Genomic DNA, 18,181 nt, shown 5'->3' with positions numbered 1-18,181 from the left:
TTGAAGTGTAATTGATCCAATAGAGCTACTGTTCAGCCAACACTCAGAGCAAATCTGTAACAGTAGGTCTTGAACTTCCATAATCATGCATATGTTAAAAACAAATAAAGCAGCTGCCCTAATAAGGAAAATGCATAATTACTTCGTTAGAGAAGCACTACTATCTGTTATAAAGGGAGGTAATGAAAAGGATGGATTCGATAAATACTTTATACTATGTTGATCAAATATTCAAACATATGATAAAGATATCACATAACAAATACCGATAATAAGTAATGATTAGAATAATATGTAGTTTATGGTCATAAATAAACAAATATGACAACCACAATGTTACTAACCAAAGTCATTGTGACTCTTTAAAGTGAAGGTCGTTGTATCACCTGTCACCTTGACTGAAAATCCAGCTTCACCGCTTTTTAACTTACCGTTCACCAGGAGAGTTGTTGCGAATACACCAAAAATCAAAGTTTGGCCCTGTTGTCTGAGATTTATAGGTGCAATCAGGTCTTGCATCCTGCCAATTAATGTTGTCATCTCCCTTGGCAATGTCTCGATCACACTCTAAAATCGCCACTTCTCTGAAAAATTGAAAGGAATCGTTCGCCATTAAGTGCTACATTGAGCACCTCTTACGGCTGTATAAAACCAAATTTGCTGCATTCATGTCTTAAATTGTCTGTATCCAGGTCTAGGCCATTGTGACTGTTACATAAACAGGCATTACCAACACAATATGTTTTTGCATTATGTGATAAATATTTCTCAATATTAGATGTGCTGCAGACTATTAGATTTGCCAATGATATCACCAGTAATCTTTAATATCTGTATAACGTTCAGTATTGCCTATGATATCACTAATAGTCTATCAATATTTGTGTACCGTACAATATTGCCAACTATATCAGCAATTATCTGGCCATACTTATGTATCGTACAGTATTGCCAACGATATCACCAATTATCTATCCATACTTGTGTAGCGTACAGTATTACCAACGATATCACCAATTATCTATTCATACTGGTGTACCATCACCAATTATCTATCACTATTTGTGTACCGTACAGTATTGCCAACGATATCACCAAACGTATGCCGATATCTGTAAATCGTACAGTATTGCCAACAATATCACCAAAACATGTCGATATCTGTAAACCGTACAGTATTGCCAAAGATATCACCAAAAATATGTCGATATCTATAAACCGTACAGTATTGCCAACGATATCACATAATCTATCAATATTTGTATACTGTACAGTGTAACTTATGATATCACCAGTAATCTATCAATATCTGTAAACTGTACAGTATTTCCAGTGATATCACTAAAAGAATGTCGATTTCTGTAAAGGGTACAGCTTTATCATTACTGTTTGTACATGCTGAAATCAGATTTGGGCGTTACTTAAATAGCGGGAGTTATTTTGGTAGGACATTTTGTATGGGCACATAAGTTCCCTCATATTACATAACTAATTTGTTTTATCGGTAAATTTGTGAGATCATAATGGTGTGAAATAAAACTCCTTTAAGGAGCCGATCATAATATTAAATCAGAAATGGAACAGTGAATTCAGCAAGATAAGTTACTGTCTGGGTGAAAAGATAATGTTAAGTTCCAGTTGCATTAAAACATCGGAAACGGCAGATTTCTTTCGATCTGAATCTGTGTTTATATCTATTTTTTTAATTAAAAATAGCGGAGAGTGTAAATAAAATTTCGCCATACTCAGTTAGTGATAGATATTTGAAACCGTTATTTTATTGCTTAACAAAAGTAGTTTATGCTTCTGCATGCAGCTAACAGATTCTGGATAAAGTTATCTGAATGTTAAGCATCGGAAACTCTTTCTTCCAAGGAAATTGGGTTTAAGCTGCGACTTGTCGGGAGCAAACATTATGAGTTTCCAAAACTTTTTATCTTTAAACATACAGTTGCATATTGCTTAAAGTTATCGCATTCTTAAGTTTTATCATGTACCTCTAGATATTGCAGCTGAAAGTTGTATTGCCTTTGCCTTTGTAAGCTCGGGGACGGTTAATAGTACTTATTACGAAACTTAAAGATATCCAATGTCAGTATTTCATTTAAATGTGTTATCCCTAGATATTTATTTTCAGGTATTAGAATATCTCATTGATTATATATGAGCTGCATGAGAAACCCAATGTGGGTGTGCGACCGCATGGTCCAGCACCAGCGATTTATCCACGCAGTCTAGTCAGCTCCCATGCTGTTCGCTTTTAAAGCTTGGAATTGGAAAACTGTTAGCGAACCAGCATGGATCCTGGACCAGACTGACGCGATGCGAATGCTGTCTGATCCATGCTGGTCGCAAAACCCTATTTGGTTCTTCATGCAGGTCATATATTAATATTTTTAAAATTATTTTTGTATTTAGAGTACTGTCGTACTCGAATGTCAAGCAGTAACATACGAGTGTTAAAAATTCCCAGTTTTTAAGTGCTGCACATTTATACATGTACTTTGTTATGTTTATCTATATGATGTATTAAATGTGTACTATTTTAAACCTTATGCATAGTACTGTATGTACACATAAACATGTTAATTTTTATGTTCCTATAAACTATATGTAGTAATTGTTCATATATGTAAATATGAAATTTGGCATACAATAGCTTTAAGGTATTATAAGTGTGTAAGTCGCGTATATGAATAGTCAGTGGCATTGTATCGATACCGACTTCGATTATACCAAAAGGATTTTTTGCTAAGTACATTATTTTTTACTTTTATTATACGTGATGGCGTATATAAAGTTATTTCCAATGATTAGTAACTGATAATATTCCTGTTGTTTTGCCGTCTGATCCGTAACAAGGTTTATCGTGATCTGAGGCTTTACTTTGCAAAATCCGGATATAAAGGCGATGATGGTGGTATGATTTTTTAAAATATTTCAAATAAAATCACGTTTATATCCAAAAATATATTTCCGCCGTAAAAATCGGTCAAAATCACAATCAAGAAAATCTGTATTTTTATAAATTTACATTTTCTGCAAGGAATGTGGCTTTTATGCAATCTTAGATATCCTGAGAGTTTATTTTTATCAACCTATCCGCATATAAAGTTAAATTTGATTAAAAAAATTTGCCAAAATATGGAAAATATCGCAATATAAATGATTACTTTTTTAGGCGAAAATTCAAAAGTAATCATTGAAAAAGTACCTGATACCAATCTTGGAGTTCCTTAAAACGATGTTAACTATCAATGGATCTTTCTTATATCAAAAGACATTTCTCAAAACGTCATATTTGGTTCCTATGTTTCCTGGCATTTCCATGACCGATTTCTGGACCCGACAATTTCGTCTTTGATGAGAAACCGTCACACTATTACCTAAATTACATTGTTATCCATCTAGGCCTTCTAAATAATTAAATTATGGGCATTCTTATTTTATCTAAATTACGGAGTACACTTGCACTGATCAAATTATGGGGGTGGTCTAATTTTAGATACTTTCGTGCTCCTTGTAGTAACGACACGTTTAAACTCTGTTACGTTTGGATTAGGACCAGCTTTCCAGAGCAAGTATATATAGGAAAGATCAATGTTAACCCTTGCTCTGCTAAATTTCTATAATAAACTTGCCCATCTTTCAATTTGGACAGTACCATTAACTGTTAAAAGGGTGCTTAGCAAAAATATATTGACTGAATGGCGAACAGTGCAGATTATGATCAGACTGCACGGATGTGCCGGCTGATCATGATCTGCACTGGTTGCAAAGACAGAATCAATCAATCAATCACATGTTTTATGTTGATATTCTATGTTTGTATAAGACTTAGCATATAATACAAATCGTACGTTCAAATTTAAACATTTACTTATCATTTTACAATTTTCTTTTCAGATAATAAGAAGCTATTGAGTAGTGACCAGAAAGATTATATGTACAGACATGCAGCTCCATCAGTGTATCTGACATGTAAGTTCTACGCTTATTTTGTCTTATTTGCCAGACATTATCATGAGGTATTGGCTTTATACTGCACACGACCCGTTGCCATACTCACACATTACGTTGGAATTGACAGCTTTTTATGACTTCAGTGAAAAGTTTTCTTGTACCTTGATGCAATATCTGAGAATTGTTTACTGAAGGCAGTTTTGTTCTACGTTGGACAGTCATTCACAGATGTTCACCAATAAAGTTCTATCTTTTGTAGAAATTTAACAAGATTATCATAATCTCAGTAAACAAACCATGACAACACATGTCGTCTGCTGCACATCTATTGACAGCATCTGTGGAATCCATAGCTATCTTGATCTGTCAATACAAAAAGTGAAGGTTTTTTACATGTATCGAGTTTAATCATAACCAGCTTTAAGTTATATCTTCCGTATGTTTTATTGGAAAGCTAAGTGCCATATGTCTGTGACTACATTTTTTTTCAGACAAAAATTGGCCACTTGCCATGTTTGTTCACCTAACAATGTCCATTTTCGCATTTTGTTATCTCTGTTAAGCCAGTAATGCCCTCATTTACAGAACGGAGTTCTCGTGTATTTAAGATCCAATTTAGACTGATTTCCTTGAGGAACACTCTCAGACAGCCTCTGTTACTTACATTGTATCATAATTGCCTATCGCATATGTGCTTTTTATACGACATGTTGTACAGTAAACCAGCTTCTTTTTCAGAGAAGTTAAATTGTTAACATCGCGAAATGTATAATCACAAAATCATACACCACCGTATGAAAACACACGGGGGTGTCTCTAAATTTTATTTTGGTACTTGTAATATGTGCAGATGTTGAGTTCTACTCAACCAGGGGCTAGAATGCGTGGACAGTAGCTTGCATTTCCGCTACCGTCCGTGAACAGGCTTAATCAAACCGAGCCTGTCTGTAGTTTGTAATACGAAAAATGCTTCTTGCATTTATGTCATGCACACACCCTATCATTTTACAACCGTTTCACCGTAATTTTCGTCGACTTTTATATCTGTTTCACTTGCACAGACCTTTTATGTGATATATACCTCATCTTTACTTTGTATTACTAAGACATTGACTTTGTTACCCGCCCATGAACAGTCTCAATCAAGCCTGTTACATCTTCATTTGTATCGTGTTGTGCAACCTGTGGTTTTTAACTTTTTTTCTTTCTTCTCGTAATCAAATTTGTTTCAGCTACTTCAAAATGAACCTTTCTTTGTAACACTAGTTCGTTGTGAGTGGAAGAACCAAAATGTTGTCTTCTAGCTTCTCGTTCTTGCATTTTTATCATGGTGGTACATGTACTTGTATTCTACCTGAGTATCGCTGGCATTCTTCAAAGCAATCTTTCTGCTCTCTCCCCTAATTAGTTTCTGGACGAACCACTTATCCGTATGTTTCTTGCATTTGGTACATCACTCTATTTCCAACAGCGAGATTATGTACGCACCATAAACCTATTTGAGCTCATCAGTTTGGTGTTTCCACTGACCGTTCCAAGGCGGTGCTCCACTGTGTTCCTTTAATTGTTCAATTTGTCCTCGTGTGTTTGTGTTGTCTTTGTTTAGGCGTATGTTTGTCTATGAGTGCTGGTAATATGCACATTCACGTGCTGTGGGTTGCGCCTTGGAGAGGCTTTGCCTGCTGGATATTCAGCCATAATGGGTGTCTCGCTTGCAAGTCTTATTTGTTTTCTATAAACATACATTTGGGAAAATTTCCGGTAAAATGATATTTTGTCCTTAATATAATCAAAGTTATAAAACGTGCCCTCTATAGCTAAACACAAAAGTGATATATCATTTGAAATCACATAATAATTCTCTTCTGATATAAAGACATGTTCGCACCATTAAAGATGCATTTTAAAATTATATGAACGGGAGAATTCAAATCAATAAAATTTCATTTTGTAAATGGTATTTGTTGCGTCATTGAGATGCATAATATATATATATCACTACGAGCAAATATGTTTGTACAGATTTCTGTAATTGTGCTTAAAAATCACGATATGATCATAAATTTCAAAGGGAGACGGACCTGAGATACGCTGAACCGCAAATGAAAGGTATCAGGTGCAATTTCTGCATACATAATTAACCGCAAATTATAGGATGTGTTTATTTGTTATTGCTATCTCACAATTGTGAATGAAAGTGCACCGCCCAGGTGACAATTTGTACAGGTCATAGACGGTTGGAGCAAATTTCCTTAGTATTTTACACTATAGATCGGATGTTTTTGGCTGTCCCTTTATTTCGCGATCATCTACAACTTTAACCGTCTAGCTTTATGCAATATAAAAAAATAAAGCTAGCTCAATCTGTCTCTATATTGGTAGAATAATTTCTAAGTAGAACCGTATTGCGCATATATTGAAATATGGTTAAAATATCTAGTTCTTTTTTTTTTTTTAATGTTTCGCGTTCATTAGCACCGCCTCGGAAGTGCTGTTGACTGCTTCTGCAACTCGTCTCCAAAATGAAATGGAGCCAGTATTAATACGGCATGTAATATCCAAGAGGATTAACAAAAACAAACACTTCGCGATTTTTAACAAACCCACATTATATACGTATAACTGTTTCATACAAAAGGTTCCAATTGCTTCCTCTTGTGGGTAATTTCTTCCTGGATTTCGATATTTGATAATATCAAGACAGACTGTGCATCTATAATAACAGCTTTTGTTTAATAAATAAATAAATTTATCTCATTTCAAATACCTTAGCGAGTCATTTCCTAGAAATATAATTGATACACAAGCGAATGTTTGTTTCATATTAAAAACTTCCTTGTTATTTCCAAGAACTAATATACATTTCAACTGTTTATCAATTATTCTTAATTTCCAAGTACTTTCCAAGATTTATGACATAATATGTTTTTAAACACTGTCCTTATTAATTTCATTTTTGTTTTGTTACAAGATGTGGCTCACGAGGCACAGTGCATATATGAGCCGCGCCATGAGAAAACCGACATAGTGGCTTTGCGACCAGCATGGATCCACGCAGTCTGGTTATGATCCATGCTGTTCGCTAACAGTTTCTCTAATTGCAGTAGGCTTTGAAAGCGAACAGCATGGATCCTGACCAGACTGTGCAGATGCGCAGGCTGGTCTGGATCAATGCTGGTCGCAAAGCCACTATGTTGGTTTTCTCATGGCGCGGCTCATATATATATATATACAACTTTACTAACTAACTACGTTTTAATGTTTCTGTATAACATTTCATATCATCCATATTTTTTTCTTCTTTTTTTTTTTAAATTACGTATCATTTCAAAACATTATTACTGGAAGAAGATGTAGGATAGAGCTTTTGCTTATTCCGTTCCTCTATCATTACGACGTGGTCAGAGTAGAACTCTATAAGACAAATTATCTTTCGTTCTAATCCTGTCCATAAGATGTAATACAAGTTTATATAATTATATGTACGTATATGTGGAATACATATGTTTAAACTAAACTATCGTTACGTCATTCACTTCAATTTTGTGCCAGGTTTGTATCTTCTTAACATCTTAGGTGACTTTTTGGACGTTTGGGTGGAATGTTAATTTTACCAGAACATTTTTCATTTATACAAGTTCAAGGTAAAACTCACAGCTAATGGTAAAAAATGGTCTTTGAACAGTGCGCGTTTCACATCTTCCAAACCCCATGAAGGACATTAATGAAACTTTTGATGAATGTTTATCCCATCGATATGACCCACCGTACCCATGTTTTAACCCAGGGTCAGTATGACAACTGATGTTTCACTGCTTTTGTGTCTGGTTATATGGTGAAGATATTCTTAAAGAAGCGTTTTGAACCTAGAGCCGAGAGTTCCACTCGTAAAGAAGAACCGAACTCACAGGGAGACCACTTCAACAAAATTTCTTGTTTTGAAAGTCGTAGGAGACTTTAATTTCCCTATTTTCGTACTTTCTGCTTAGTTTAATTTACCAGACAATATGTTTATGTGCTAACGCTTCATTTTTTTTTCGTCTAGGATTTAAATTAAAGATAAGATTTGATGGTTGACTTTAGCTCCCCATATATTTATTACCTGCATGATAAATTGAATTAACAACTGGATTTCTAGTTGTTGAAGGCCGGTGATGTATCCGCATACGCATGCGCACTCTTTGGAATATTTAGAATAGAGATAAACTATAGTCAGTTTCACATAATAGAATTAAACTGAGTCGTTTTTAATATGTACACTTTACATTAAGGAATATAGCATGTAAATTGTTTTGTAATTTACTTATACATGTGCTAGTTGAAATAAATTATATCGAGTTGAATTATTTGTTAATACGGTATATACTTAGATACATCTGTAAATGTGCCTTAAAATTCAGTTAGAAATACAAACGTTTTTGTAAATTGTTAACTGTACGACTGAGACTTAGTGGTTACCATACCAAGGCCTTGCAATAAACAAGGAGCTAGTAGTTAAAACAAATATTTTAGTAAAAAAATTGTTATGATGGAATGTTTTGAGCAGTGTAGTTTGATACCGGATGAGTCATTAAATTTCATTTTGAAAACATGAAAGTGCCGTTTATATCGATGTCATACAGAAGATACACATGCAACTTTTGGAATGACCAATTACACAATCAACTTTCGTCAGTGACATTTTCAACCTTCTTTAAGTATGCATGAAGATGGCTTCCCGTGTTGGTCTGTCATACTATAAAATCAAGGCAACTTCACAACAGTAATGTTCTCAAAGACAGTTTCAATAAATTCTTAATATACGTCTCCAAACAATTTTAGCAAAACATGTACTAATAAAACTATACTGTCCTGGCATTTAGGACCTAACCTTGCAGATTATTGCCTTAAAGTGAAACTAAACCCGTCTCAGATAAAAATCTAAATTGCATGACCTTTATAATCAATCATCAGTATCTATCAAGTCAGCATTTCGAGTGATCTTATTGTTTTCGACATATATTAATAAAACTATATTGTCCTGGCATTTTAGGACCTGATCTTGCAGATTATTGCCTTGGAGTGATTTATAAGTTTTCATTATTACCAAACTCTCACTATTTGTTGCCAATGTAATAATATTAAAGTCTAGTGTATATCTTAATGTAAGGAATTAAACGTTTTACTTGTGCTGATTTAGAAATATTGGATACTCAAAATCTATTAAATTCGTAATGCCGTCACTTGCAGACTTTTACTAGAATGTATTACGGTTTGACGGTCTAGCTTAGAATCATTTTGCAGAGGAATACTAGCTGACATGTTCTGTGCGTTATTACTGGCTGTACACGTGTCTCTGGATGGCTTGATACATCCCATTGACCATTCTGATATACCTTAAGCCCTTAAATATTCTACATCTGGACATAGACATCCATAAGAAAAAGTTTGCCCCTTCACAAGTACTGTTCTTTGATATCAAAATTGTTGTGGTACTAAACTTAACAATGTTCTCATTATCATACTAACTGTATATATGACATATCTCAGTAGCATGGGGCACAACACATCGTCAAGGCAAACCTCGGTGTGGAGGTCGGTGTTGCCTTTGATGATTAGTCCTGCACCTCTAATGCATGTTGGGAAGTTGTCATTTTCTTGTAGCTAGCTAACAATAAACTGTTGGTAGATATACCGACCTGACCATTGGCAATAAACCCGTATTAGGCTGGTAGTGTGGAGTATTGATGTAAAAGCGCTCTTGAGTGATATATTAAACCGCAAATGATGGCCATATCATTTTGTATTACTATGAAATGATAAGATGCCTATGGACAAGACGAATCTGTTTAAGTAAGGTAAACCACTAATATGATGTATGAAGTACTATTGTGCCAGAGAACCAACCACAAATTACAGGGTATCGTTTATATCCAGCGGTAACATGAGGCCAAAGAATGAATGAGCATCCCAGAGGTAAAAGCCTGCACAATCACATGTTCGCGTGTGGAGTATTGGTTATGTAATTTGTGTATTCCCCTTTTTCTTTGCAGTTTCACACTTAAAAGCTAGATCTTGTACCCTTTAAATGTTTCATAGAAATTTCATTCATGTTCCACAACAGTGTTTTATAAAATGTGTTTCAGAACTGACCATTAACAAATTCAAGCATGGAAGACACTCTAATACTATTTATTAATATGTTTTATTGGATGTTAATGTACGGGGACAAAATAGCCGATTTGTAATATTTAAATCAAGTTTGTGACCACAATTATCTTTTTGTGGTCGAGTTATAGCCAAGAAATGCCGTAGCAATTATTTACTTTGTGTCGTAGTTAACGGCTGGATAGCGTAGACGAGTTTATAGTAGGACATGATCTTGGATATACAATGTTCATTATTACAGAATTAATTTTGTATTTTTATGCCTATGTTGAAGAAAATTTAATATGAAACAGTACCTTATGAGATAATGTTACTTTAAACAATTGGAAGAAAGGACTGAATTGTAAACTATTAACATGTAACAAGGGTTACTAGACTCGTCGTCATTACAATGACGTCTGCAATACTAATTATGTAATTGGAGATGATCTGAAATATTTACACCAAGATTTAATTAAATGTTATTGCTGATAGTGTAAATAAAAGTTCGTTTTGTTGCGTTAGTGATAGACATTTGAATCCTTTGTTTTGTTGTTAACAAAATATTTTATGTGTCTACATGCTGCGTTAGAGATTTTATATTCAGTTGTTTTACAGTTAAGTATCGGAAGCCATTTCCAACAAAGGAAATTGGATTAAAACTATGGAGTGCTCAGGTGAAACGAATGAGCTAGCAAAAACTTTTCGTATCTAAATGCGGCGTTTTATTTTTTTTCTTAAAGTTATCACATCCTTAATGTTTTTCATGACTGTGGGAATTGCCGTTAAAAAAACATCTCTCTTAATGTTTGTACCTGATTATTTTCCCACTTAAGATATCACAAGTATATATGAGCCACGCCATGAGAAAACCAACATAGTGGGTTTGCGACCAGCATGGATCCAGACCAGCCTGCGCATCCGCGCAGTCTGGTCAGGATCCATGCTGTTCGCTTTCAAAGCCAATAGCAATTATAGAAACCGTTAGCGAACAGCATGGATACTGACCAGACTGCGCGGATGCGCAGGCTGGTCTGGATCCATGCTGGTCGCAAAGCCACTATGTTGGTTTTCTCATGGCGCGGCTCATATGTATCGAGTGCAAGTGCTGTTAAAGCAGTAGAGGCATACGTGAGGCATTCACATGTTTTTGTTATTGTAAATTTGAATAATCATTATATTTCCCAAGGACATAGATTTCATCGTTCTTTCTAAGCAAGTAAAGATATTCCAAGTTTTAACCGCAATTGGAAACCAGTCGATATCAATGTTCAGTTATATTCTGTATTTCTGAATATCGGGCTGTCAAATTTCTTGAAATTGTTAAGTACTGCTTGTGAAATGTACATGTGAAAGCAGGCTTGTCTATAACGGAACTCTTAATGACAATACATATACATGTTTCATAAACAAGGTGACCCATAATGAAAACATTATTCTTTATATTCTAGATCTACAAAATTATAGTGTGAGATTAATAGGTGGATGCCTCTCCTACCCCTTTCATACCATTTGCGGATAATAAACGGTGTAATACCATCGGCCCCTTTAAAAATAAAAGATAAAAAAATATTATTCTATGATTGAAGACATTGTATCTGTTTGCTTCCTATGTATGCTAGCACTCTATGAGCGATTTATTTACCTTAGAGTTCTTATCCGATAGTACCGCACTCCGATAATAGCGTCAAAGTCTTGTCTAGATTGCACTCATATCAATCTAACTGTTCTAAATAATTAAATTATTTATACTTTCATTTTAGCTAAATCACCGAGTACACTTGCAATAATTCAATCATTGGGATGTTCTAAGTTTAAGATAAGCGACGGAGTACTCTCTTGCCCCTTCTTGTAACGACATGTAATGGCTTTATTCCACTTTGATGAGAAATTTACAACAGCAAACGTATAAAGCAGAATTTGTAAAAAAGTATTAATACAAGAAAATTGATGCTGTAGCCTTGTAGGTTGGAAACCCATTGTCTTAATACTAATAATTGTATTCTACCCTTTGTTTAGTACTCAAACATTGAATTGTTCTTGTATAAAATCATTGTTTTTGGAGTTCATTTTTTCTTTACTCAGAAAGGGAATTGTCGTTGAATAACTCATTGTTTGGAATTCTTTTTTTTCTTTACTCAAAAAGTGAATTCAGACGCGAAGGTGCATCACAAGGCACAGCTGGCGTGGTCTAGTAGTAAGCATCTGAACAAAAAGTAATGGATTTAACACAATAGGCCTACCCAGGATTATTATCTGCATCCTAAATGACATCCACCAAATATTTGCCTTTTTTATGTGATTTTCTTTTCCAGCGCGTCTCTATAAGGTTTGACGCTGTGACGTAATAATTGTGACGCAATAACAATGATTTTTTGGCTTTATTTCACACAGTTTCGGTCTGCTTTGTTTCATAGGAAGATAAATTGGGTTGGTTCTCCAGAAAATATAAGATAATTAAATAACGCCCAGCAAGACTTTTACAGAAAGGCTGCAATATGAGGTTAACCGAGCTTCTTTATTTGCTAAACATTATCAATAATGCAGAAGAGATGTTGTCATAGAAACTTCATTATTTTGGAATTGACAGATTTTATGACTTTAGTGGGTAATGTTGTTGTATTTCGATGTAATATCTGAATTGTTTCCTGAGGATAAAGATCTAGATAATTGTACAATGGTTGTGGCTTCTGTTCTAAATTGGTCAATCATTCGCAGATATGCACCGATAATGATCCGTCATTTCTGAAGACTTAAATAAATATTATCATAGAGTTAACAAAACATGACAATTAATTTCTGCTTCGGCATACATACATCTTCATATAATGTTGACCACATTGTATGTGATCCAAAGCTCTCCTGTTCTTGTGAAAAGTATAATAAAGATTGTTGCCGGTATAGATCTACATGTACGATAGAAATATTTAAAGACTTTTTTGGTTATGTCTTTCGTTTAGTTAATTTTTGTTTGAAAGCTTATCATCTTCTGTCTGTAACTGGAAATTTTATAGCCTTTTTCACTGACCTAACGATGTTAATTTGCCATTTCTCTCTCTTTATATTTCTTTAGCAGGTGTATATGGTAAACTTACTATTTTTTCGCCGGCCTTGACTTTCTAATCAACCTTGTTCACAACTTAGGCTACTTCAAATGGACTATTTTTCTGTATTACTAGTTTCTTGCGAATTGTTTACAGACAAGTTAAAACTTGGCCTCGAGACTTCTTGTGCTTGCCTTTATCCATATTCATACCTATATTCTACTTGTGCACAGCTGACACTCTCGGTAACCTTGAAAGTCTCCTCTAACATATTCCATAGACATGACTTGTATTCATACGTTATTCTTTATGGAAGCTTACCATTTACCTTACTACAAATAATAACACAGTTACCTTAAAATTACACAAATACAATATGACTTGCTGAAGTGATGTTAGTACATGTGCTTGTAATATGCTGTTGGCATACTACTTCCGGTCCCTTGCAGAACTTTAGCGCGTTTTGACGTTAACGTCATAAAATAATGTATATAAAAAGGTAAATAAACGGCTTTAGTATGACTTTTGACCTCTTGATACATGAACTTCTCACTAACCCGAGGATTTTGGCTCGAGGGTTATCCCTGGGCCGTTTATTCACTAGATGTGCCAGAACCTCTTCTTTCTCTCTATCCAAGGTTCCTTCTGCTTTTGTATTGGGCTTCTTACTGTTCTAAGGGGTAATATAAAAACAGATTGACTGAAACATAACTCAAAACTTGATGATAAACTTGACTGAAACATAACTCAAAACTTGATGATAAAATCATTGTATTTCAGATACACATTATTATGCACATAGAGGAAACAAAGTCTCTGTTAAAATATTTTTATTCCACTTAAAACATACTTGGAAAAAGTATACGGTGAACATAATATAATGTCACTTAGGTTGTCAAAAGACAAATACGCGCCCTCTCTAGCTAAACACGAAAAATCATATCCTCCTTTGAAATGCTGAGTAATTCTCCTTCATTAAGATAAAGACATTTTCGCTTCATTAAATATACAATTTATATGAATCGGAGAATTCAAAAAAGTAAAACTTCTTTGATTTAAAGATATATTTGTTCCGCACTGAAGTGCATATATATCATTGCAAATGTTGATGCGTGTAAATATGCTTAAATACCATGAAATGATCACAAAGTTTTAATGGAAGATGTATCTGCGTTTTTCAGATATATGTTACCACAAATGAAAGATATCAAATACGCGTTTGCATATAGAACTAACCGCAAATAATAGGGTGCAGTTGCTTGCTGCTGTAATATGACAACAAAACATGAAAGTGCATTTCCTAGGTCACAACCTGTACACACGATAATTATTAGTTTAGTGATTTAGGAAAAATATTCAATTTCCTTCGTTTGCTTTGCTATAGACTAGATAGTTTTTGAGCTCGTTTTTATTTTAAGATCACCCTCAGCATCATTCGTTTGAGAATGTCGAAATATGGTAAATACGTAAAGGCTGTGACTAAATACAGAGTTGGCGCGCCCGTGATATATTACAGACTCCGGTATATACCGGATTAACTAAATTTGAACAAAAATACCTTAAATGTATATATTTTGTAACCTGGTGATTCTAACCCATAAACATTGTTGTCAGTAAAATGAATGGCATTTCCTAATCTACGAACTGCCAAAAAATAAGTTAAGTATTTCATTTCCGTTGCGTTTGCATTTGATAATAAATTTGCGCTACGTATAAGGGTCATCCCAACTCTGGAATGAGAAAATGTAATACGTAAATGACCGGAAAATGCTGGAATTACATTTGGTGATTACGCAATTGTCTGGAAAGTGCCGAAATTGCATTCGGTGATTATGTAATTGTCCGGAAAGTGCCGAACTCGCATTCGGTAATTACCTAATTGTCCGGAAAGTGCCGAACTCGCATTCGGTGATTACGTAATTGTCCGGAATGTGCCGAAATTGCATTCGGTGGGTACGTAACTGACCGGAGAATGCCGATTGTAACTACGGGTCCACTACCTTGAATGTTCTACTCATCAAATTGACTTACAGAGTTCATGTTCCACTTGCAGAAGACAAGGTCAAAGTCACATTTGAAGGTATCCTTCATCTATATATACAACGTTTACTTCAAGCATGTGCATGCAACATAATTTTAGTAACATCAAATTCTAATATATGCAAAATGAAACCATTTAAATTCCTAGTAATGTGTGTTTCCGGTTTTTCCTAGAAAGCTTAAATCCTCTTCACACTTAAACTTGTGAAATTTAATACATCCAAAGCCTTAAATCGCTGTAGTGACAAAAATATTCGAAAGAGGACATCACTTCGATAAAATTGCTTATTTTGTCCTTAATATTCATGTTTCGAACATCTTGTTGTTGTTTGATTTTCTAAACAAAATGTTTATGTGCTTGCATATTTTTTGTTTCGTCTTGAATACTAGTTAGTGCAAAAGTTTTATGTTTAACTGTAATTATGACACTATTTATCTATTACTTGCATGGTAAATTGGTTTAAACAATTTCAGCTTGAGTTCCAGCGTTTACAAATTCATTTCAGGACTGCAGTTTGGTTTGAAGCCTTTGTTTGGAATAAAGATTTTCATGTTCAACTTCAGTCCGATTTCGTCCTGTGTTAAAACTTTGTGTAAAAGTTCTGACATCCGTGATATCGCTTGAATATCATATGACATCGTGAGTCAATCATATATACAGTATTTGTGTGAGATCTAAACACTTCTCTTCATGGGTAACCACCATCTCAAATATTGTTTGCATGTAAAAGATATTTTTATGCGCATTTACATGCAAAACAAACACACTATCTTTTTTACATGCATTTCGAACGGCTTTATACACTATTTGCCCTTTCAGAAGCAATTGTTTTATTGTGACATAACCAGATATATTCTGTATTGATTCAATAATTTACAGAAAAGCACATGATATTAATGTATTTAAGTGATAAAATACACTGTTACATGAAACTGTTAACAGGAATATTATCTCTCTTCATTGTTGATACGTGAAGAAAGCAATTTCTAGAATAGAAATTAAACATTAAATTAACAGACTCTTGAATCGAGGGCAAAAGTCATCTTTCTTTAAGAGCTTTTTATCTAGGAATAAAAACAGCATGTTTAGGTAACATCCTTAACAATATCAGATTCTTATTACAATAAATGCGAAATAACGCAGAGAAAGTAATTGAAAATGAAACTAATTGAAAAGCTGGTAAGAGCGAGAGTATATTGAGCTCTGTTACTAGATAACGGACTGTTGTTAAAGATATCCAATGGCTTTCTTCACTAAAATATTTTGTATTTAGGTGTTGACTTCAAATGTAGAAAATCCTCTTCAAATATGTTTAACTTCACTAAATATGTGAACTGATTGTGTCTGTTGAGCTACATTCGTGATTAAATGTTATGAAGTATAGCAGTCGATTGTTTGAAAAAAAAACACTTCCAGTAGTACACATTTATATTGTGTTCAGCGGTACATGTTTACAGCATGTACTATTTTTAACCTAATGCATATAGACATATAAACTTGTTACCCAGAGAGACATTTGATTAATTCATTTCACCGCAAATGATGGTCATGTTATTTTATTTTCCAAAATGTTTGCTAAAATACCATGAAATGATCAGAATTTTAAAAAGACAAGATGAATCTGTTTTGGTAATGTAAGACTACCGATCTGATTTATCAAGTATTATTGTGCACAAAGAACCAACCACAAGTATAGGATATCGTTTACATCCAGCGGTAACATGAGGGTAAAGAATGAATGAGCATCCTTAAGGTGAAAACGTATACACACTTGTTCGCGTGCAGATGAGTGCTTACGCAACTTCATTTTTGACTGTTTCACAATTAATACATGTTTTTATTTCTTAGAATTTCACGTCACATTTTAATTTAGTATTTTTTTTCAGACGTGTTATTTTATCAACCGTTTAAACTAGTATTTAAGATACTTTTATGTACATGTTATGTACATACATGTGGCGTCAGAAATTACTGTTAAAATACAAAATGGCAGATTTAGATAAATAACGTATTTCTCAATTGTGTTGTTTCCAAGAACTGTCATGACATGTGATTATCTCATATTATTTAAAGCCCGTTGCTTTGTTAAAAACGCAGTTCGTACGGAATATCCGAGCCCAATTTCACAATAATAACGAATTTCCGGAAAATAAATGGTTTATATATTCGTTCTCTTTTGTGCATTGTCGTGCTATTCTATGAGACATTTTAACTCAAACTTGACTTAATTGCAACGATTTGCAACCTGGTGAACAGTGTTCTAGATAACATAGCGTTAGACTTCATACTCAATTCTTTTTTGTTTGGTATACTTTATTCCTTTTCCTTAATATACCTATTCTTTTTTTATCTCGGGATTTCAGAAAAGGGCAATTTTAAATTGGTAACCTTTTAGCTACTGTTTCAAAAAATTGGTTTAAAGTACAAGAAGTTTTAAAAAAGTAATTTAAAGATCTTTCCCTTATTCCTAGTAAAAGTTTTTTAAAAAAGTCGATTCTAGAGGCAATTTAGTTAAAACACTAATTAGGTACTTGAACAGAAAACGCATGATAATTTTCGTTGAAACAACCAGCTACATAATACTAGATCGTAACTACTTTTACATTTTTTTCTGTGGGCAGATTGAAATACTTTCCTCTGTATAGGAAATACCACGATTGATGTTGATGAAACATGTTAAGTAGAAATTCAGATTTTAGTAGACGATTTTATCTAGCTCCAAAATAAATGTATATTTTCATTTAAAAACATAGTGATCTGAAAATTTACGCGTGGTTTTTTTTTCTACTCTGTAACAGTGTTTTTAATAACATAAATAGAAAATGTCAATTAGATATATATTACATTAACACGTGGTTTGTTGCAAGGTTTTTAATTAAATTCTTCATTTTAAGAGCATGAATTTAGTATGTTTAATAGAATTGTGCGAGTGAGTATCAAAATATATGTAATAAATCAGCAAGAGAAAGGATATAACAATTTTACGGCAATTTATGTTGATGTACTC

At 33.9% G+C, this 18,181-nt stretch overlaps 1 protein-coding gene across 5 annotated transcripts in view; it reads left to right on the top strand.

Annotated features, from left to right (window-relative positions):
* The window catches only part of LOC123555179 (uncharacterized), a 202,738-nt gene that overhangs the window by 96,815 nt on the left and 87,742 nt on the right, over positions 1-18,181 (top strand). For all 5 annotated transcript variants that reach the window (XM_053547369.1, XM_053547368.1, XM_053547367.1 and 2 more), the window contains one exon: positions 3,907-3,981. The gene's annotated coding sequence lies outside the window, so the exon portion shown is untranslated. The remainder of the gene's footprint in view (positions 1-3,906; positions 3,982-18,181) is intronic.

This window comes from Mercenaria mercenaria, chromosome 7 (assembly GCF_021730395.1).
Source record: "Mercenaria mercenaria strain notata chromosome 7, MADL_Memer_1, whole genome shotgun sequence".
NCBI classification, from domain to species: Eukaryota; Metazoa; Mollusca; class Bivalvia; order Venerida; family Veneridae; genus Mercenaria; species Mercenaria mercenaria.
Note: the sequence above shows the minus strand (reverse complement) of the source record. Positions and strands in the feature narration are given on the sequence as shown.